We start from the raw sequence: 24,403 nt of genomic DNA on the forward strand, positions 1-24,403 counted from the left end.
GCCCTCTAAAGCATTGGATCCTTCTTGTGACCCCATCCCCATACACCTTCTTTGGAACCCAGGCCTAACTTGATCAATTAGGTCTGTGACCCAAGTAGGTGCCTAGGAGTGCTGGAGCAGGTTGGAGGTCTGATTCTTTGGAGTCTACTAGAGGTTCAAAAAGGGTGTCTGAAACTAAAATTTGTTTGTGACATTGTTTGGCACTTTTTGGAGTAAAGTTCAAAAAAGAAGGAAATCGACGCTACTAGCCGGGTAGGTGTGATTAGGTGTAATGAGCAAAGCTGTTATCCTTGTGCAACACGAAGGTTATGCAAGGTCTTGTTAGGACCTAAGAATATTGTGAAGGTGTGTACCAACCCTTGTAAGGGGTAAAATTTCAAATTTGAGTTTGGTGTGAGTTAAAGCCTTTAAGGGCTTGAGTTTGAAGGAGAAAAAGGTGCGTGTGTGTGGGGGTTTGCCACCCTACTGCTGGAAGCTCTGCATCATGGATGTTAAGTCTGTATTTTTGAATGTGATACTGGAAGAAGAAGTATACATTGAGCAACCAGATGGTTATGCTTGGAATGATGAGAAAGACATGGTATGTAGATTGCATAAGGCTTTATATGGATTAAAGCAGGCACCCATAGCATGGTATGAAAGGCTTCATACACATCTGATGAGGATAGGATTTCTAAGAACTAGTGATGATAGTAACATATATCTCAAATCCGAAGGAGATGAAATACTGGTCAACGAAGTATTTGTTAATCATGTCATATTTGAGGGTAATGATGTCATGAGCAATAGTTTTGTAGATGAAATGAAAAATGAGTTTGAAATGTCTTTAGTAGGGGAAATAAAAAATTTCATAGGCTTGCAGATACAACAAATGAAGAATGGTATTTTCATTACACAATCTAAGTATGTGAAAGAGGTCTTGAAGATATTTGGCATGAGTGACTATAAACCAGTTGGGACACCAATGGTTACAGGTTGTAAGTTGTCTAAGGAAGATGAATCTAAGTTTGTTGATGAGAAGGAATATAGGTCAATGATTGACAAATTGCACTATGTTGTTCACAGCAGGCTGGATATAGCTCATGTAGTTGGCATAGTTGCCAGATTCTAGAAGAATCCTAAGGAAACACATCTGATAGCAACCAAGAGCATTTTTAGATACTTGAAAGGTACTGTTGACTATGGATTATGGTATCCATATGGAAGAAGCATTGATTTAAAGGTGTACATAGATGCAGATTGGGCAGGAAATGTTGATGACCGAAAAAGCTCAACTGATGGAGCATTCTTTCTTGGAGGAAGACTTGTTTCATGGAGTAGTAAGAAGCAGAGCTGTACTTCATAATCTACTGCTGAAGCTGAGTATGTTGCAGCTTACATGAATTGCACACATGCTATTTGGATGAGGCACATTTTGGAAGGTTTTAAGATAAAAATTTCAGAACCTATAAAGATTTTATGTGATAATGCAAGTGCCATTAATATTTCCAAGAACCCTGTTTTGCATGCACGGACCAAACATATTAAATTGAAGTATCATTTCTGGAGGGAAAAAGTGCAGAGCAAAGATGTTATCTTAGAGCATGTTTCTACCAAGGAGCAGCTTGCAGATATTTTTACTAAACCTCTACATAAGAACACATTTGAGTATCTTAGAAGTCAACTAGGGGTTGTACCCCTTCATTAGGTTAGTTGAGCATGATGTATATTACATCAGTCCCTGAGCCACTTGCAAAATTTTACAGAAGGATTGGTGTAGTAGTGGAAGCTATTGCACAGGGGGAGCATCAAGTTGCAGATTGTTGTTGTTGCATAGTGAAATTTGACATTACATGTTTTACTTTCAATTTGACATTGTTGTCAAAGGGGGAGAAGAATTATGTGATTATAAGGAGGAGAACCAGGGAAAAGATGAAGACATGGAGAGCATGGTGAATACTTGATAATGTAAACCAGGATTCCTATTCACAATCATAGCATCAATTATTGGTATTGATATTTGTATTGCTATCAATGCCAAAGGGGGATATTGTTGGAATTTGCATGAAGATTGCATTAATGATATGTTATGTTGTCATTGATGTCAATTAACCGATAATGATATTGTTGTTATTGCTAATATTGTTGATATTGTCTTGTAATCGGGAGGATGAGCTTAGTGAAGGAAATTGTAAACTAGTATGTAAGTTTGTGAGTTAAACCAGTAACTGGTAAAAGGTTTAACCCTATCTATTTGATGTAACCGGGAAACCCTACTAAACCCTAACTGATTAAGGTTGTTGAATTGGCTATGTTGGTTTATGATCTGATGATGAGCAGTAATGGTGATGACACGTATGGTCATTGTATAAAGACAATTTCAAAGTGTTTTTGGCGCGTTATTGTAACTATTTTTTGTCTAGGGAATGAGCAAAGTGTATTTCATCTAATGCAAAGCGTGTGATGAGTCACAGACATCAAAGAGGTGATCAAGAGTGATCGAGGCTTTCTTGATTAATGTGCAGAGATTGCTATGTAATCCAACGGTCATACTTGAACCAACTTGTTTGTAATCTCTATGATATATTGACTTATGTTGTGTTGCCGACCTAATTAATTTGTTTATAAGGTCGATGAAGTTGTCTTGTTTAAAGTGTTGGCAAAGATCAATTGAGTGTGTGGTTTCTGAACCGGATGATGTGTCTGTAGTTTGAGTAAAGGCAGATAGGAGCATAAAAAAGATCTGATCAAGCAAGTGTAGTGCTATTTAGATAGATCAAGCAAACTCCTGTTGTTTTCTAACAATTAAAGCAGAACTGAAATTCCCTAATCGGGTAAGCTCTAACAAGCTTGGTTACTTTTCAAATCCTCTAACAATGTGATCCATTAGCTTGGATTTTCAAATCCTCTACCAAGGTTACTCCTAATAGGGTATTGCTTCTAACAAGGCATTTGTAGTCAATCCCTTAACCAGGTGGTTCTTAATAGGACTTTTGTAAAGCTTTAGCAGGCTTGGCTCCTAACAGGGTGAACTTCAAAAGAGTTTAGATAGTTATCTTGTGAGTCTCATCTCACCGTAGTTTTTTTCCCATTTGGGTTTCCATGTCAAAAATATTTGTGTCATGCGGTGAATGTTTTTGTGGTTATGATCTTATGGCTGATTTGATTAACTACTTAACTATTCTGATAAGTCATGATAACTAGAAACATTGAGAAATGAAGTCTATTGATATATGATAAAGCATTTGGATGTTTATAAGTTTGATGTTGTTTACTATTAATTTTTTGTAACAGTCAATCGGTTTATCTGATGAGTTTTTATCTTGACAGTGGTATTTCATTGATAAGTTTACTTTGAGTGTTTGAAATTGAGATTGGGAAAGTTTGTATCAATTTTTCTATTTACTGATTCACCCCTGCCCCCTCTCAGTAATCTATCGGATACTTATTCTTTCATCATACCATCACCGAAAATCATTGGAGAGGCCCTAGTTTTTACTAGAAGTTTATCAAAAATTTTAGTTCAATTTTCAACCCTATGACTGAGACCATGAGAGGAGATAGGAAGGAATTCAAGTGGACCATCAGAGAAAAGAAGAGTTTTGAATTGTTGAAGCAGAAAGTGATTGAGCAACCCGTGTTGGCTTTACCAGATTTCAATAAGGTATTTCAAGTGGATTGTGATGCAAATGGAACAACAATAGGAGCCATTTTGAGTTAAGAAGGGAGAGAAGTAGCATATTTCAGTGAGAAATTGAATGATGCCCAAAAGAGATATTTAGTGTATGATCAAGAATTTTATGCCATAGTTCAAGCCTTAAAGAAATAGAGACATTACTTCTTGCCTAAGGAGTTTGTGTTGTATATAGATAATCAAGCTTTGCAGTATTTGAACAATCAGAGTAAGTTAAATCAAAGACATATGAGATGGGTGGAATTCTTGCAGATTTACACCTTTGTGTTGAAGCATAGAAGTGAGAAATCTAACAAAGTTAAGAGGCATTGAGTAGGAGAAGGAATTTGCTAATAGAGATGAGAGTGATCCAGTATTAGGTTTTGAATATTTGAAGACCTTGTATGATGAAGACCCAGATTTTGCAGGACCTTGGCAAGCATGTAGAGAAATGGTTATGGTTTATAGAAGCAAATGGTTGGATTATTTCATTTAGGATGGGATGTTATTCAAGGGAGTTCAGTTATGCATACCTAAGAGTTTCATGAGAGAGAACCTAATCAAAGAGAAGCATAGTGGAGGTTTAGTTGGATATTTTGGCATTGATAAAATAGTTGCATTGGTGAGTGAGCAGTACTTTTGGCCTCAGATTCATAAGGATGTTAAGAGAAATGTGCAAAGTTGTAGAATTTGTCAAGTTGCAAAAGGTAGTAGTCAGAATGTTGGATTGTATAAACCTTTGATAGTACCGGTAAGACCTTGGGAGGATATAAGCATGGATTTTGTACTTGAATTTCCTAAGACACCGAGAGGGAATGATTCTATATTTGTGGTAGTGGGTAGATTTTCAAAGATGGCTCATTTCATACCTTGTAAGAAGGGATCAGATGCATTACATGTAGCAGACCTATTTTTCAAGGAAGTGGTGAGATTGCATAGATTACCTAAGAGCATAGTTTCAGACAGAGACACTAAGTTTGTTGGCTATTTTTGGAGAACATTTTGGAAGAAGATGAAGATATATTTGAAGTTCAGTTCTAATTTTCATCCACAGACTGATGGACAAACATAAGTAGTTAACTGGAGTTTGGGAAACTTGTTGAGATATTTAGTGGGAGATAAAACCAGAATTGGGGATTTGAGCCTTCCACAAGAAGAGTTTGCCTATAACAATTCACTGAATAGAAGTACCAGAAAAACACCTTTTGAGATTGTTATCGGAGTGCATCCTAGAAGAATAGCAGAATTGAGAGACACTAGCAGTGAAGACAAGAAGAGTTCAGAAGTAGAAGATTTTGCAGATCACATGACAACATTGCATATCCAGGTTAGACAACATTTGGAAGACATGAATAGAAAATATAAGGAGAAGGCAGATGAGTAGAGGAGACATAAAGAATTTGAAGTTGGTGATGAAGTGATGATATACTTGAGAAAAGAGAGATTCCTAGTTGGAACATATAATAAGTTGCAGATGAAGAAGTTTGGACCCTGTAAGATTTTGAGAAAGTTCAGTTTTGGAAATGCATATGAAGTGGAGCTACCAGATAGCCTAAGTATTTCACCTATATTCAACATTGTAGATTTTCATGATTATCATGAAGCAAAATTCAGTGAGACCAGTGTTGCAGACCTTGAGAAACAATTGCCCCAGAAGGAACTAGATATGATTGAAGAGATTTTGGATAGTAGGATTGGGTGTAGTACTCAAAATAGTCAATACAAATAATATCTTGTGAAGTGGAAGAGAAGACCAGTTGAAGATTCATCTTGGATTTCTCAGGCAGAGGTATACCGCCTTGGTTTCCCTCTGACACCAGCAAAGTGAGAGGCTCACTTTTTCATCAACCCTAGATGCCTAATGCAGGAGCATCCCCAATTCACAACAATCTTGCATCAACCAAAAAACATTTCCTTTCTGTTTTGTTTGCAGTTTCAATTTTCCTTTCTGTGTGTGTCCTGGTTTTGGCTCACCAGATCTTGTGGAGTTGGATTCTACTTGAATACTTGATCATCTTTATTGCTTTCAAACCACATCTCTTTTGGATCACTTTGTGACAAGATATTGCTACCAGTTTTCATGACATTTTCTTGTCATCGGTTGTTCCTTTGTTACCGGTTGCCTGAGACCTATTCTGGTGATCTACTGGAACCCCTTTCTAAAGCTTGCGGAGCCTTGGACGTTGATATCGATGTTTCTTTGTGTGTGGCTGACCTTCTACTTTTCATCCTTTGGATTTTCCAGATGAATCTCTTGGGGGAGGCCGACCTTGTTTATTTTGCACGTTAGTTCTTGTTCTTTGGGTTTTGATCCCTTTTGGGGCGACTTGATCCTTTGGATCGATATATATTTGTGATCATGCTTTAGAATGTAATCAATTAGAGAATTAAGAAGTATCAAATAGATCTTTTGATTCAAGGTCCCGGTGTGACCTATTCTACCAGGCCTGTGTGTCGGTATGTTGTAACCCTGTTGTTACTGATTAGATGTAATCAAATTCCGTTCAATAAAACTATCTGTTTTGCATTGCTCCATCATATTTGTGTGTTTCCATTGTGTTTACTCTTGTTGACTGGTTGGATTGATCTCCTTGAGGTCCCTTCCTTTTGGTGATTGCTTCATTAATCAAATCCTGAACCAACTGAATGTGATACGCATCAGGAATACATGAATACTCAATCCAAGTCAATACCACAAGCTAGACCAAATCAAAGAATACCAGAGATCATCTCTAGATCAATATCATAGTCCAACCACTCTAGCGAAAGCCGATAGACAACAAAACAACCAGTGTTGACTGTTGGCATTCTACACTCACATGAGAATGGTTGATGTTTTCATTGATGGCAACCAACCAGTAACAAGATTCTACAGGTTCACCGACAATGCAAACTTCATTCACCGACACCGGCAGGCACAACAAAGTTTACTCATTGACATTTTAGTTTACAATGACCATGAAGCATACTGGCATCCAGGCCAACATGAGACAAGTTTTACTTATATGAATTGTATTGTAAATGTAATTAATTATTTGTATGTCAACATGATGTATTGTAAAGACTCATATATGTATGAGATCTTATAGGTCATTTTTGATATAGCATGGAGAGAAAATTATGTAATGGTATTATGTAGAAGATAATGAAAAGATCTTGTAATAAGGCATATAGGTTATGTGAGTGAATATCATTCACCGATAGATTTTTGGATAAGGTTTCTGACAGAGCTTAAACTGGTACCGAATCAAGCATTGCAGATGCTATTTTGAGTAGTACATTGTATTGGATTTAATTATCCATTTTGTAGTCAGTAAGACTCTTCTATTGAGCAGTGAGCTCTAAGCTATTGGCCTTCCTGCATGTGCAGGCCCATATTGTAAGTAATATTTATTCATATTGGCCAGTGAGTAAATATTGTGGGTCACAAATCCCACCAAGGTTTTTCCCTTACCGGGTTTCCTTGCCAAAATATCTTGTGTTATGGTGTGCATTTATGTTCTCTCTGTTATTTCTCTTTACTACACTATTGCTTGTTTACCAATACATTGATTTGAGTTGCAAAGATATAAATAATCTCAATTATTCAGTCAACCGGTTAGACAATGATTCACCCCCCCCTCTCAGTGTCTTTGGGACTGTCATTACATCTGACATTGACATCAATGACAAAACATCAATGCAACACATAATCAATTCCTCCAAATTGCCAAAAATCTCCCGCTTTGGCATTGATGACAACACTATATGTGAAAAACATATAAGTGCCAAGAAAATGCTAAACAAGTCTCCCCCAATGGAAGACATCCAACAAACTCTCCAAGATGATATGACAATGAAGTTCTGAACCAAAAACCAAACTCCTCCTAAGAATGATATCACAGTAAAGCTTTGTTTTTCACATATATCTCTCCCCCTTTGACATCAATGCCAGGAATCTGACATAACATCAAAGAAAAATCATCAAACCTCTAAACTACATAGGTGACTACTCTCCCTAAATAGTAGCATCAACACATCAATCCAGAATGAATGATAGCACTGATAAATGAATCCCGGACTGATTCCAATCAACATCACTCAAGTCTCTACCAGAGGGGTAGAAACTCCCAATCTATCTTTGAAGTACTCAAATGATTCCTTAGGGAAAAGGTTTAGTGAAGATATCTACAATATGCTCTTTAGTGTTCACACAAACCTGTCTGACTTCATTTGCTTCCACCTTCTCCTTCAGAAAATTATACTTCATAGAAATGTGCTTAGTCTTAGAATGAAATACTGGATTCTTTGATATATCAATAGTAGTAGAGTTATCACAGTGAATAACTACCCGTTCATTAAAATCAACTCTTATATCCTTCAACATTTGCTTCATCCATAAAACTTGTGTAGAGTTAGTAGCAACAACAACATGCTCAGATTCAACAGTAGATAAAGAAGTACATGATTGCTTCTTCTTGATCCATGAAACAAGTTTCTTTCCAAGAAAGAAAGCTCCATTGGACGTGCTCTTTCGGTCATCAACATCTCCAACCCAATCAACATCTGTATATGCACATAGTGTAAAGTCATCATCTTTAGGATACCATAAACCATACTCAGTTGTTCCTTGCAAATACCTGAAAATCCTTTTCACTACACACTCATGATTCTCTCTAGGATCACTCTGATATCTTGATACAATACAAACAATGTTCATTATATCCGGTCTAGTCTGAGTCAAATAAAACATACCTCCACTCATAGATTTGTACCTTGTAGGATTTATCAGAGCTGATACATTTTTCTTTGTTAATTTCTCACTTGTAACCATTTCTCACTTGTAACCATAGGGATACCAACCGGTTTAGAATTTTCCATACCAAATTTCTTCAACAAATCTCTAGCATACTTAGTTTGACAGATGAACATACCTTTATCATCCTGAGTAATCTGCAAAACAAAGACAAAATTCATCTCCCTAATCATAGATATCTCAAATTCATTCTTCATATTTTTAGAGAATTCCATGCATAATTTATCCTCACCTCCAAAAATGATATCATCAACAAATACTTTAGTAATAAATATGTTATCATCAGTGATCTTATAATATAAGTTATTGCCAGCATTATCTTTACTGAAACCAAGCTTCACAAGATATTTGTCCAATCCTGCATACCAAGCTATAGGGGCTTATTTCAATCCATATAACGCTTTCCTTAACCTACAAACCATGTTTTTATCATTTGAAAGTGAAAAACCATTAGGTTGCTCAATATAAACTTCCTCTTCAAGATCTCCATTCAAAAATGCACATTTAACATCCATATGATAAACCTTGTATTTCTTATGGGCAACATAAGCAAGAAATAATTTCACAACTTCAATCCTAGCCACCAGAGCAAAAGTTTCATCATAATCAATTCCTTCCTTTTGAGAATATCCTTTACATACCAGTCTAGCCTTATTTCTCACAACTTATCCATTCTCATTCAATTTGTTCCTAAAAACCCATTTAGTTCCAATAGCATTCTTATTTTTAGGCCGGGGAACTAAAGTCCATGTGTTGTTCTTTTCAATCTGATATAATTCCTCTTCCATAGCTTTCATCCAGCATTCATCTTTACAAGCTTCAATAACCAATGTTGGTTCAATTTGAGAAATTAAACATACCTCATCAGTTGCCAACCTTCTTCTTGACATTACTCCTTTGTTCTTGTCTCCAATGATATGATCTTCTGAATGACTTAACCTTACATATCGAGGACTCTTCTGACATTGTATTTCCCTACTTTGATCTTCAGTCACTGTTGAATTTTTTGATGCTACCGGAGTAACTGGTTCAATATTCTGTTCTGGTATAGGTGCTACCGGTTCAATTATGATCGTCTCCACTTCCGGTTCTCTCTCATAAGTTTTTATTTGACCTTTGTACAACTCATCCACCTTGACATTAACGCTCTCCACAATTCTCTACAATCTCTTGTTATAACATCTATATGCTTTGCTTTCATTAGAATAACCAAGAAATATCCCTTCATCACATCTAGGATCAAACTTTCCAATGGAATCATCTCTTTTGATAGAGCATTTACTACCAAAGATTTTTAAATACTTTAATGAAGGTGTATGACCAAACCATAACTCATGAGGTGTCTTACCGATGTCCCCTTTCATATGAACTCTATTGAATGTATATACCATCATGCTCGCAACTTCTCTCCAATAGATATGAGACAGATTAGCTTCCATCATCATAGTTCTAACCGTATCCAAGATAGTTCCGTTCTTTCTTTCCACAACACCATTTTGTTGAGGTGTCTAGGGGGCAGACAACTATCTCATTATCCCATGCTTCTCACAATAACTATTAAATTCACCAGATGTGAATTCACCACCCTGATTTGACCTTAAGCATTTAATCTTCAACCCTGTCTCTTTCTCAACTTTAGCTTTAAAAATCTTAAACTTTTCAAAAGCTTCATATTTTTCCTTCAGAAAAGTAGCCCACATCATTCTAGAATAGTCATCAATAATTAGCATAAAATATCTGTCACCCTGAAAACTCATTATTCTAGAAGGATCACATAAATCAGTATGAATAAGATAAAGAACATCATTAGATTTATCTTGAATACTCTTAAAAGAAGTTCTAACCCGCTCTTCCAATTGACATTTCTTACTGTTGGCATTGTGTTTTCATTGATGTCAACCGATATGGGATGACTACCGGTATGAGAAATGGATGTGCAACAGTGTCATGTAGGAGTTCAAGATGAGATATCCTTGATATCACCTTGTGTTGCAGAACACCAGTAAGGTAAGAAAGAGCATTCCACTCAGAAGAATGATCACTATAGTCACCGATACACAAGTTAGTGCCTCACTTGTGTGGATGAGATGAATAGGTTACCGATACAGTGCATCATTGGTAAGGAAAGGATCACTTGTATGGATGAGATGAATAGATTACCGATATAGTGCATCACCAGTAAGTAAGTCAACTAGTAAGTGATGTGTTGACATGGGGAAGACAATTCAACCGAGTGAGTAGCTGGAAACTGACAAAGCTCATGACTAGTGTACAAGCAGGATGGGCAAGGTGTTTGAGTTGTTGTTTGTGATGAAGAGGCATAATTCTACCTAAATTACATCAACATAGGAGGAGAAGGATGCATAGGTCATCAGTATACTGTGGGGTTGTAGAACAACAGGACTCCCATCGGATGAAGATGCAGTCATCATGAGAAGCAATGACTGACAGTGAATGTGCCCACACCGGATCACATGTGCCTGTTTGAAGGTTTGCTGCACAAAAAGGGAAGCCATATGAGTGCACTGCAGGATGTAGATGACAAGGACTCATTCCCACTGGTGAGTGGAACTTATCTCCTATTATGCATGGTGTGCATCATAGTCATGTGAGATAAGGAAGATGAGGCAAAGACAGGTGTTTGAAGGCTCACATCGGATCTACCGGTGAATCAAAGGAAGGCCTTAAGTGCATGAAATCAAGGATATACACAGGACTGACTGAGAAGGCATGTTGAGATTCCAGTACACATGAAGAGTGATGAGTTTTTCACTTTGACAAACCGGTTGAGATATGGTCCAAGCTGATTAGGAAGAAAGCGAGGTTGAGCATATGCAAATAGAGTTTGTTGAAGGTTGATGACATGGTGTCATCAAGAGTGTTTACGGGTATGTAAGTCCACTGGTAATATGGACAAGGTGCACATGCAGAAGACTCCCCATCTGATGAAGTGGTGCACAAGGCAGGTTAGCAAGTGTGCTGACTGATTGAGTAGTCCACTAGAAGAGAAGCAGAGTGGAAGGTTGATGACAGACTGGTTTGAGGGTTTAACTGATAGGGTTAGTAAACCGGTAGAAGAGAAGAACTGGTTGAGTGTTTGGTCGGTGATTTGTGAACTGACACATTGATCCAAGTTGGCAGTTGGTCGATATGGATGCCACGTGGAAGTCAAGGTGGCAAACTTGTATGCAGTGAGATGTAATGTACACCGACGAGGTAGTTGCAGGGTTGGTCGACATTAATGGAAGATCCCGTAAATCATGGGATGTGTTGTTGGGCCGTTGCAGAGGTTTGTGGCTCAAGGACAAGTGAGAGCTAGCTCAGATTTATTGAGGAGATCGAGGTAGTAGAAGGAAACCGCAAGACCAATCTTGGTGTTTAGCCAAGAGATCAACTGACAGGGTAAAAAGTAGACTACCAAAGATAGAAGGCGTGATCAAGAAGGCACGATAATGACGAGATTGATTGATGAGTTACAATTCATCAATCTAGGGGATCAAATCGTATAGGACCTGATTGGTTTTGGTTTTCCTCGAGGTTAGTAAGGAAACCCTAACCACCCAAAGTTTGAATTGGTTTTTAGTGAGAAAACCAGTTTATAAATATACAAGCCAAAATTAGAGAGGGTTGCCACTGGATGAGAGAGTAGTACAGTTGAATAGAAGAAGATAGTGCTGATGCGAAGTGATTAAGTATTACTTCTGCATGTGAGATAAAATCAATCAAGTGCTCAATGAGTATCTAAGAAGAGACTGAGGGTGAGGGAGAACCGGGTTGAAGTGTTCAACTAGTAGCAGTGCAGAACTGGCAGTGTCCATACCGATAAAGCATAAGTGAAGGAAGCTGCAAAGAAGGCATACCCAAATCGACAGAGTATAGTACTGGTAAAGAGCAGAGAGGAGGAGATCTAGTAGAGCAGAATAGAGGAGAGGTGAACTGATAGAGTTTACCGACAAGCAAAGCAACAGATGAGAGCAATAAAAGAGTGAGTTGATGCAATAGAGAAGGTGTCTCACCGACAGAGTGAGTTATATGATATGGTTGTTAGATTCACTTGTAACAAAATGATTAATTTTGTATATGATGTTATATTTGAGATCACTGAGTTATACCTCGGTGCAGGGGTTGTAGTTCCTTTGGGTTGTAGCCCATAAACAAGCTAGGGGTTGGTGCCCTAAATCAAGGGTTGGTGCTCCTTGGGTTGGTTCCCTAAATCAAGGGTTGTAGCTCCTTGGGTTGTAGCCCTAAACATTGTAACAGAGTTTTGATTGCGAGGCTGGATTGGACCAGTAGACTCCAACAACATTGCTCACCAAGGTTTTTCCCATCTTGGGTTTTCCTCGTGTAGACTGGTATTATGTGTTGTCCCTTTGAGTGTATTTGCATTTGAGTTGGTCTCCCCACTAACCGGCTAGTCTGTTCTGAGTTAGATCTAATAACCGGTATGCTCACATAGGATAGTTAATGGGAAAAGTTTGAGAACCACTGATTCAGGTGCATTGTGTCTAACACTTACATACTGGATTATAGGGCTTCACAATTTTAGGTATATCTCTAATAGCCTTAGTTGAACTGATCTTTACAATGCAATCAAAATTCACATGACACAAACTCTTATGCCATAGCCAACTCTCATCAATTTTTGCAATCAAACATGTCTTCTCACCAGAGTTCAAATGAAAGATATTACCGTTAGTCTGTGTATTGGTTGCAATCTCCGAACCAGATCTATTAATGATTTTACATTTTTTATCCTTGAATTGTAACTAAAATCCCTTATCCACCAGCTGTCCTACACTCAAAAGCTTATGCCTTAAACCTTCAATTTAATAAACATTATCAGTATTACGCTTACCATCCAATGATATAGTTCCTCTTCCTCTGATCATGCATGCTTTGTCATCTCTAAATCTAACTAGTCTACCAACAAATTCTTGCAAGGATAAAAACTTCCTTTTATCTCCAGTCATATGATGTGAACAACCACTCTCTATCACCCCTTCATCCTTGTCTTCAATTTTAGCAGCAAGGGCCTTTTCCTCATTTTGAATAACAGGTACTAGAGCATCTTAATAGCCAAAAAAACCCATTCCTTACCAATCCCGGATCCACTAGTCGAATCTTGTGTCGGTTCATCATCAAAATCAGTTACACCTTCCTCATCCACATAGTAATATGATCTATCTCCATTTCTCATGTACTTATGCTTGTTTTGATAATCAATTGTTAGGATAACCGGTGGACAACTGAGAGAGGGGGGGGTGAATCAGTTGTCAACAAATTATAAAACTTTAAGCTCGCATAACCTTCTAGAAGCCGCACCAAAACCACTTATCGAACTCATCAAAAGATCTTCATCAAAGTGTTGCCAATAAAACCCTTATCGGTGACCAAAAGACTTACTAGAACAAATGATAGGATCCAAATAATCAAATCCTAAACCAATTGAATGTGATACGCATCAAGAATGCATGAATAACCAATCCAAGCCAATACCACAAGCTGGACCAGATCAGAGAATACCAGAGATGGTCTCCAAATCAATATCATAGTCCAACCACTCTACCAAAAGCCGGTAGACAGCAAAACAACTAGTGTTGAAATCAATGACAAAACATCAATGCAACACAATCAATTCCTCCAAATTGCCAACAATTAGGTCTTAGAGTGTAGCATTGGTTGTCATATTTGCATTAAGGGTCATAAGGTTTTGTTTTGGACAGTGTTAAGAGTCCCAAAAGGGTGTCAAAAAAGCATCTTTGTTTGTGTCCTTGTTTGGGAGTTTTGGAAGTTAAGCCACATGTACTCATTAGGTAGAGGTACAAGGACTAGGAGGGGTTAATGAAGCAAGTGACATTCCAAGAGTAGTTGAACCCTATCCAATGGTTGTTTTGAGTGTGTTTAAGTCTCAAAACAAGGTGAATGATGTCTCTAAGTGCCCATACAATTATGGCCCTAAGTTGATGTTCAAACCCCATATTGAGTAATGAGTGCGTCTTATTGACATTGAGCAAGAACCATAGGTTGTGGTCTGATCATGTTGGTGTTGCCTAGGGGTTTATAGGGAGACACCCTAATATTGTGAACATATACCTTGTTGTGTCCCCCTCTTTGCATCACTTGAACCCTTGTATCATAGTAGTTTAGTTGTTTTGGTTTGTATGTTTTTCTTTGTTTGCTTTTGCTTTGTTTTGTTTGCTCGTGTTTTGTTTCCTTTTGTTGTCATTGTTCGTTGTTTTGTTTTGTTTGGGGAATGTATTTATTCTTAAATTTTTAATATGGTAGATATTCCTTGTGTAACATGGTTGAATTTGAGAGACTTTGACTCTTATCTCTTTGTAACTTCATTATCCCTTGGCCAGTTTTGAAATTGTTACCTACATTCGTCCAAGGTGAAGTATAAAAGGTTAATGATGATTTGAGTTTTTGATATTCAATTTGTGAATAATAACTTGATTGCCCAACACCATCATCACATTAAGATACATCATGAAATCCTTGAATATGTCAATCGAGCTTGTTTCCAAGTGAAAAATCTGAAGTCTAGTTGTTTCTCGTTGTCCACCGTGGTCCCCAACCTGGTTTCAGAGCTTCATTGTTTTGAAAGTTTCTTTAAGTTTCAAGCAGACAGGGTTTTATATCCAATAAAGTGAAAATATATTCTAAGAGAAAAAGAAGAAAGAAAGAAGAAGAAAAGAAGTGATAACTTGCTGCAATTCATCTGGGTGTTTCAAGTAATCTCCACTGGGGCTACAGATGATTGGCCAACAGTGGAGCACTGCTTGATGGGGACCAAAGGTATCTCTATCGGGGCTATAGACACATGGATAGTAGCAGAGCTATACCCAAGATAACATTGCACAAGATATATGGTTCACTTCACCTATGTAGCTTGGGCCTAGTTTCCTTTGTTATCTTCATGATTAAAAAGACGAGGTAATACATCTGAAGCACACACGTAAGGCTGATCTTGTTTTGTTCCTAAATGGATTGTCTAACAATTGGTTCATTCATATTTTTTCTTTTATACATTACCCTGAATGACAGTAGCTTTGGGAGTTGTGAAACCGGAGATTTTGAAGTTCTAAAATGCCTTGAGTCATTTTTTCGAGAAAGTCGCCATTTGTTATGCCTTGCATATCTACCCCCATCATTTTCTTTGGCATGAAAATGTGCGTCCCCCTTTTTCTGTCTTTTGTCCTCTTTCTTTTTTCCTTTCCTTGTGTTTTTGTTTTGGAGACCTTGGAACCATGAAGTTACAAAGTGTCCTTTTGTTTGTTTTGTTTCTACTTCGGAGCCCCAGAACCCCAGAGTTCCAAAGTGTTCTTTGTGCCTTTCTTGTTTGGTTCAAGAACTCGGAACCCCGGAGTTCCAAAGTCTCGACTTCTTTGTTTGGTGGAAGCCTCAAAATTCCAGAATCCAGAAACCCCGAGTACTTCTTGTTTTGTTGTGTTTTGTTTGAGTTTTAGAATTTCAGAATTCTTAAATCCTGAACTCGCTTTGTGTTTCACCTCAGAACTCCGAAGTTGTAATGGTGGGAAAATGGTTAATGATAAATCAAGAAGGAAAACTACCCTTTCCCTCAAAGAGAGATGAGAGTTTCACTATCAATTACCATTCAAGCACTTTTCACCATTACATTAGGAATGGGGAGAATATAATTCACTAGATTCAATCTCTCCACACAAAGATGGTAGATTCAATTCTGAATGAATTGGGAATGCTAAGTCGATCCCCTCTTCCTTGTTTGATTTAGAAAGGAATTTGATTGAATTATGTAGTGCAAAAGTGACAAAGAATTGATTATAACTTGAGATCGAAATATGGGATGAAGTTGTGCACCTGGATCTGGCTAGTAAAATGTCGAGATGAAGTTGCCCTCCGAATTTGAGGAAAAGTTGCCCGGACCGTGGTGGGAATGTACACGGTCCTTCAAAAAATCCACGAAACGAAAAGGGTTTTTCCACCTCTGCAAATGAAGCCCGAATCCGAAAGTATAGTTGTGCACCTGCAACCTACACACAGAAAAGAGAGGAAAATGGGTTGGGATTGGGGGTTTGCCTTTAGGTAAAACTCTAGTTTTGGAATTAACCAAGTAATGAAAGAAAGTATTTGCAAGTAGATGTAAATGAAAGATTGAATTGTAAATCACCTCGAGGGAGGTTGTAGTAGTAATGTTGATAGAAATGCTTGTGTGGAATTGTATGTTGAAATCAATCTCCTTTTCAATGGTTGAATCCTTGCTTGAATGCAACACCTAGTCTTGAAGGGAAACTTGAGAATGCTCAATGTTGGAAAAGAATGTTTGAATGCTCTTGAATGCTTGACCGCTTGTGCACACTCCAATCTTATCCAGCTTCAACTTATCCAACTTATGAAAATGAGAGAGCGAATTCTCCCTTAAATACATGTTTGGTGGATTTGAATTTCGTCACGGGCCAACATCGGGGGAGTTTTCCCGCTCGAGTCACAACTAACAATGCAACCCTAGGAATGGTCCTGCCCCAAAATAGGGTAGGGATGGGGGCGCCACAACCCTGTCCTGGGAGGATAAGGGTGCCACGCCCCTGTCCAAGGGGGGACAGTGGCGCCACGCCCCTTTCCTACCCCTTTCTCTAGGGAAAAGTATGGTCGGGGTGATGCAGAGGCCAAGGAAGAAGTTGTTTTCGAAAGCTGAGCAATCTCCAGTCTTCAATCAGGCTAGAGGATTCGAGTTCGCATGCGTGAGGACCCTAATGCAGTTGAAAATTGCTAGGGTCATAATTTTATGACACTATATTTAGCCCCCACTTTAGCGGGAGTATAAGTGTATGCCAATACTGCCAATAAAGTAGAAGGAAAAAAGATTGAAAGACTTTTACCATATCAAGGAGGCAAGATGCACCAAGCCCCTAGTGGACTTAGGATCTTACAACTTCAATTGATAAAGTAAAAGGAACGATCGAGAAGGGGAGAACCATGACTACAAGTAGCCAAGTTCCCTTCACTATGAGTCATGAAAGCAAGGATAAAAAGATTATAAAGCAAAACAAAGTTCACTAAGTAATCCTAAGTGTCACAAGAAGGAAAATATGAGCAGAGTGTATGCCCCCACGTTAAAGTGATCGCACGTTCCTTACTTGGAGTGATTTCTTTAAGGTAGGATACACCCAAGAGAGAGAAGAGAGGGAGCACGTTATCGCAAGGATTTAGCCCCCAATCGAGGAATAAATCCAAGGATAATGAACACAAAACATGAGGTAGTGTCACTTTCCTCGGGATCGATATGATGTATGATAATTCATGTATATCATGTATGTATATGCATATAATAATATTCATTCCCCAAAGGATACTACCTTAGAAGAAAGGGGAGAGAGGATGTATTTTGAGTCAACATGAAAGAGACCAAGAGAAGATCTCAATGCTTTGCATCGTCCCCAAGTAGAAATTAAGGGAACAATAGAAGAACAGGGATACACATAGAATAATGGTCACAAAAGAGAAAGAAAGAAGAGAGAGAGAGAGAGAGATCTACAATGCTAGTATCACTAATCTAGCATGACATCCACCTCCTGATCTTGCTGATCACTATTTCAAGAAGGGGAGCAACATGCCAGAGGAGCGATATCGAGCACAATAGATGAAGCTATCACAAGATCCAAACAAAGACTATGCTCATGTTGTAAGTCACTTTGTTTGATTCGAGGAGCTAGGATTAGGGTTTGTGAAAACTCATCCGATAAATGTTTGTCCATATCAACATACTCATACTCACTATCAGAAGCATTAGGAGTTGTATTGCCATTATGAATAATATTTTCACCCATTTCTTCATCAAAGTTTAGAGAAAGAGGAACAAGAACACGAATAGGAGTAAAACCATCACATGTTTTATGCAACTTATGATTTGGGGATGTTGGTTGAACATCTTGCTTAGGAGAAAAGGGAATCATGTCAACTATCAGAGTCTGAGGAGACTGAGTATTTTGAGGGATAGCTTCACGATCTCGAACACAACATCTTCATCGGTGTTCTCTCGCACAACGATTCCATCAAGTCTTAGTGGAAGGCTGAGAAGGAGGAGGAATATATGAAAAAGTAGGAATGTTTCTCTCCTTGATAGTGGAAGGTTTAGGTTCATGTCTTTTTGGTTGAACAATAGGAGAGGCAAGCCTCTTCTCTCGATAAGAGGGAGGAGGTGGAATCGCACCATAGAAAGGAGGAATATTAGGTGTAGGAAGGAGACCAATTCCATCATGAGGAGGAGGTATAGGTCTAACCTTAGGAGGAATATTGTTGTTCTCCTTAAGAGAAGGTAAAGTCACATCCATAGGGGTAGGTGGAAAATTTTCCTTGGGAGGGAGATTAGTTCTATCCGAGAGGGGAAGAACCTCATCTTGAAGAATAATATGAATGTTAAGTGTTGGGGATCTAGGTTGACTTAAGGATAAGATCATATCATTCTTCCATTTTTGATAAGATTGAAAGAGAGCATTGCTCCTTGATGGAAGAGATTGAAATTGTTTAGGCCAAAAGAGACCAATAGGAACATTGGGGCTTCTTTCGGAAGGACAAAATAAGCTATGGTTCACAATTATGATTTATCCATTGTGAGGAAATTTAAGACACTTGCACATTGGATAAGCAATAGCCTTCATGGAAGATAGCCAAGGATAACCCAACTTCACATGGAATTGCTCAAAAGAAGGTATGATAACAAAGTCAACATCCATGGATTGAGTATGGACTTCAACAGGAAGGGTGATAGAGCTAATGGTAGGAAAAGAGAAGCCATCAAATAACTTCACAACCACATTAAAAGAATCATAAAGTAGTTTATGCAATTGTAAAGTAAAAAGATACTCTTCAATTATGACATTAACCATGCAAAAGGGATCAATCAGGGCACCACAACAAGGGATATCCTTAACCTTCACCACTATGTATAAAGGGACATCAGGTGCTCTAATGGTTTTTCTAGGGTCAAATGTACTACAGGGATCCTTAGGCGTATCTTGTTTTTCTACCATATTAACCAAGTTTGGAGCCATAGAGGTGAATTCTTCAGAAGTGAGAGAATTAGGCACAATCTCAATAACGTTAGAGGTATGAGATGACAAGGGATCAGTGAAAATATTAAGATTTTGATTAGGAGGAGCTACTGATTTATTCCCCTTATCATTCACACTTGTCATAGATACAGTATTGTTATCAATCAAGTCTTGAACCTTATTTTTCAATGCAAAATATTTCTCAGTATTATCACTAGTCAGACGATGAAATTGGCAAAAGGAATTGTTATCAAAATAAGGAGATGCAAGTTTGGAAGGATCAATTTGTTTTATAGGAGCAAGTTTGATAACATTTATGTGCAACAACTGAGACACAATACTATGTAAAGATTCATTCAAAGGAGTAAACTATCTTTCTCTTTGAAAAAAAATAGAAATAGAAGGCACACCTGTTGTAGCATTCACATGGTTGTTGTTGATTGGATCATTGAACTTGATGAAGTTTTTTGTTGGTTTGAACTTCACAAACAGTTGTTGAACACTCTCCCCCTTATCACTCGGAGCCATAGGAGTGGATTGCTCCATTTGACTCACAACGAGTTGATAATTGTGGAGTGTTGCGCACAACTGCGGAAAAGGAAGTAAACTCAGACAAAAGAAGCTTTTCCCTAATGTTTTTTTATAAATTAGAAATAAAAATTCTTTGAGCACACAAATGCTTATATCTACCAATGAAATCAGACACTTTTTCTTTAATACCTTGTTTACAATGCATTAAATCAGTCAAAGTGATTTTAAGACCAATATTGTTTTGAAATTGTTGGATGAAAGCATTTGCTAGTTGTTGAAAGGAAGTGATAGAATAAGAAGGCAGAGAGCAATACCATTGTAAGACCTTATCTCTTAGTGTTATTGTAAGCAATTTTGCAAGCAATCGTTGATCATAAGAAAAATCAGTACACAAGGTTTGGAATGTTTTGACATGTGTAAGAGGATCACCGTTTCCATTATAGAGATACAATTGAGGGATCTCAACATGTTTAGGTGGTATGACTTTAACAATATGAAGAGAAAGTGGGATCGCAACATCAAAGGTGTGCACACGAAACTTGGATTGACTCATAGAAGCAATTTGTTGTTGTAAGGAAGACACGATTTGAGAAAGAATGTTAATTATCATTTCGGTAGAAGAATTGATGTTAGATATAGGTGATTGAGAAGGTGGTGTGATGTTGTTGAAAGAAGGCATGAACTAAGAATAAGGTGATAGGACATTATGATAAGTAGTCATAGGTGATGATTGGGTAGGAAAAGGGACACTTAAAGGAGGAATAAAGTTGTTGAAGGAATTGCCCCTTTGTGTCACACTGATTGGTTGAGGAATAATAGGAACATGCATGGAAGTCATAGGTAACGATGAAGGATTAAATGAAGAAGAGGGATTGCCCCCATGACCTATGGTTGTAAGAATGACATTTTGATTTGAAGTAGCCATGATGTTGGATGTGAAAGTAGAAATACTAGTCATAGAAGTAATCAAAGGAATCAAAGGATTGACTTGTTTTGAAGGTTGTGAATAACCTAGGGTTTCGGTACAACTCTCGATGGGCATGACATTAGAATCAACAATATGTGCCATACCACACAATATATCAATTCCATTTTTATCACTTTGAAGCATGTGCTTAAGACCTTCAATTAATGGAAGAGCTTCACTATTAGGGTATTCCTAGGACATCCATTGTTGAAAGCTATCAAATTGATTGTCCAATGTGGAAAGTTGATCTAAAGAAATCCTAGTTAAAGCTTCTTCTTCATCATGAGATCCATCAATAGGCACATGATTAGGATGTGAAGAATTAATATGATCCTCATTAAAGAAGTCACCCAAATTAGGCTCCATCTCACCGGGAATCAAACCTTGGGATGCCTTAATTCTAATGCTTCATCGAACAAGGATAGGATAGGTAGGACTAATAGTGATAAAACTCATGCACTAGAGGAAAATTTGAATTTTGAATTGTGAAACAAAGTTTACAAAATTGGGTAATGCAAAATCCAAGAAAATAATGATTACACAGTTTGAACTTTGTTGGAGGAACAGGATGACAAAATTTCCAAAAAAAAGGAAATTGGAGATTTTAAATTATGGCCAAGGGAATACCACTTAATTTTAAAATTAGGATTTTTAAAATTAAGGCAGACTATAATTAACCTCTTAATTTTAAATTTTTTGTTGAAATTTGAAATGTTGAATTTTGAAGGTATTTCCGATTCTAGAGGGATCAAAAATCGATAAAATTAGTCAATCTTATGGATTTAGGCTATTAAATACAGTCATAACAGTCTCTCGAAATTTCAGGAAAAAAAGTTGAGGATCGCGGTAGGAACGCACATGGTCCGACCAACTTTTTTCAAAATTTTTAGGGATGGATATTACGATGATTTTAAAGCTAACCAACAAAATTGGTGAATTTTACATTCTAGATGGGCGTAATGAAGGTGCAAATGTGAAAATAGGACCCTATTAGGGTTTTGAAGAAAAAGAGGAATTGAATTGGAATTTTGAAAAGGGTCAATCCTAATGGATAGGGACACCTTGGAAAATGTTTTGAAATTTGAATGTAAATGAAATTGATTTGAAATTCACACAAAATCCAATTAATTTTAAAAATTAGGGTTTGATGACCTAACCACTTCATTTTGAAATTTGAATTTGGGAAAAAGGGGGGAAATTGAAAATTTGAATTGTAGGATTGAAGACAAATTTGAGAACAATCAGAAATCTGAAAATTAAATGGAAATCCAATTTTTGCACAAGTTCAATATGATTTTTGAAAATTAGGGTTTTGACAAGTAACCTCTTAATTTTGGAAATTTTAATTACAAATTGAACAAGACAATGAGGAAATTGAATTTGACAATCAATACAATTTTCAAATCTAGGATAACCACAAGCAATGTTTACAAATCACAAGTTCAATTTTAATTTAAAAACTAGGGTTTTTAATGAATTAACCACTAAGTTTGCAGAAAGTTGAAACTTGTAAATGAAAAATATGTAATGTTGTTCAAAAGAAAGAATGCAAGATGTGTCAGGTTCACCAAAATGTAATGATGGGAAACTAGTGAATGATAAATCAAGAAGGAAAACCACCTTTTCCCTCAAACAGAGATGAGAGTTTTTCTATCAATTACCATTCAAGCACTTTTCACCATTACATTAGGAAGGGGGAGAAGATAACTCACTAGACTCAATTTCTCCACATAAAGATGGTAGATTGAATTTTGGATGAATTGGGAATGCTAAGTTGATCGCCTCATCCTTGTTTGATTTAGAAAGGAATTTGATTGAATTATGTAGTGTAAAAGTGACAAAGAATTGATTATAACTCGAGATCAGAATATGGGATGAAGCTATGCATCTGGATCTGGTAGTAAATGTCGAGATGAAGTCGCCCTATGAATTTGAGGAAAAGTTGCCCGGACCATGGCGGGAATGTACACGGTCCTCTGAAAATCCGCGAAATGAAAAGGATTTTTCCGCCTCTACAAATGAAGCCCGAATTCGAAAGTAGAGTTGCACGCCTACAACCTACACACAAAAAAGAGAGGAAAATGGGTTGGGTTTGGGGGTTTGCCTTTAGGTCAAACCCTAGTTTTGGAATTAACCAAGTAATGAAAGAAAGTACTTGCAAGTAGATGTAAATGAAAGACTGAATTGTAAATCACCTCAAGGGAGGTTGTAGTAGCAACGTTGATAGAAATGCTTGTGTGGAATTGTATGTTGAAATCAATCTCCTCTTTAATGGTTGAAACCTTGACTTGAATGCAACACCTAGCCTTGAAGGGAAACTTGAGAATGCTCAATGTTGGAAAAGAATGTGTGAATGCTCTTGAATGCTTGATTGCTTGTGCACACTCCAATCTTATTCAACTTCAATTTATTGAACTTATATAAATGAGAGAGCGAATGCCCCCATAAATACATGTTTGGTAGATTTGAATTTCGTCACGAGCCGACATCGGGGGAGTTTCCCGCCCGAGGCACAACCAACAATGCAACCCTAGGAAGGGTCCTGCCCCAAAATAGGGCAGGGACAAGGGCGCCACGCTCCTGTCCTAGGAGGACAAGGGTGCCACGCCCCTTTCCAAGCGGGGACAATGGTGCCATGCCATTGTCCTACCCCTTTCTCCAGGGCAAAGTGTTGTCGAGGTGATGCAGAGGCCAAGGAAGAAGTTGTTTTCGCAAGCCGAGCAATCTTCGGTCTCCGATCAGGCGAGAGGATTCGATTTCACACGCGTGAGGACCCTAATGCAGTAAAACATTGCTAGGGTCACAACTTTATGACACTACAAGAGTCCCGAGGTGTCTTTTTATATTTGTGTTTGGAGACTCGGAACCTCATAACCTCAAAGTTCCGAGTTTCTCTTTATTTTACCTCGAGATCCACCCCAGAATCCCGAGGTCGCGTTTAGTGAGGTTGTACGATCGTTTGAGAGGGGGTATAAATACGAAAAAATGGATGATTTTCATTCATTTGTGTATTCCTTCTCTACGGAACTCGAGCTCTCCCTCCAGGCGATTTGCTTCTTCGTGATTTCTTGTTTTCTAGTTCGCCACCTCGTCAGGTTGGTTTATTTGTTTTTGTTTTCTTCTCGTTTTTCATGTTGATTTAGCTAGGTTAGACTAGAATTCCCATGCTTTCAATAAATTGGCCGATTTAGTTTCTTTCCTTGTAGAACCCTAGTTTCGACACCTCAGAAACTTGGAACCCCGAAATGCCAAAGTGCCCAAGTCTTACCCAACTCAGCACCTTGGAACCTCGAAGTTCCGAAGTGATCATTTGATAAGAGTTTTTACCCATCTTGGATTCTCAAATACTTGCGCCTTGTAAAGTTTGGTCTTTTTCCAACTCAGAACCTTGGAACCTTGGAGTTCCAAAATCATTCTTTTGAGGT

The sequence above is a fragment of the Cryptomeria japonica genome, chromosome 10 (assembly GCF_030272615.1).
Source record: "Cryptomeria japonica chromosome 10, Sugi_1.0, whole genome shotgun sequence".
NCBI classification, from domain to species: domain Eukaryota; kingdom Viridiplantae; phylum Streptophyta; class Pinopsida; order Cupressales; family Cupressaceae; genus Cryptomeria; species Cryptomeria japonica.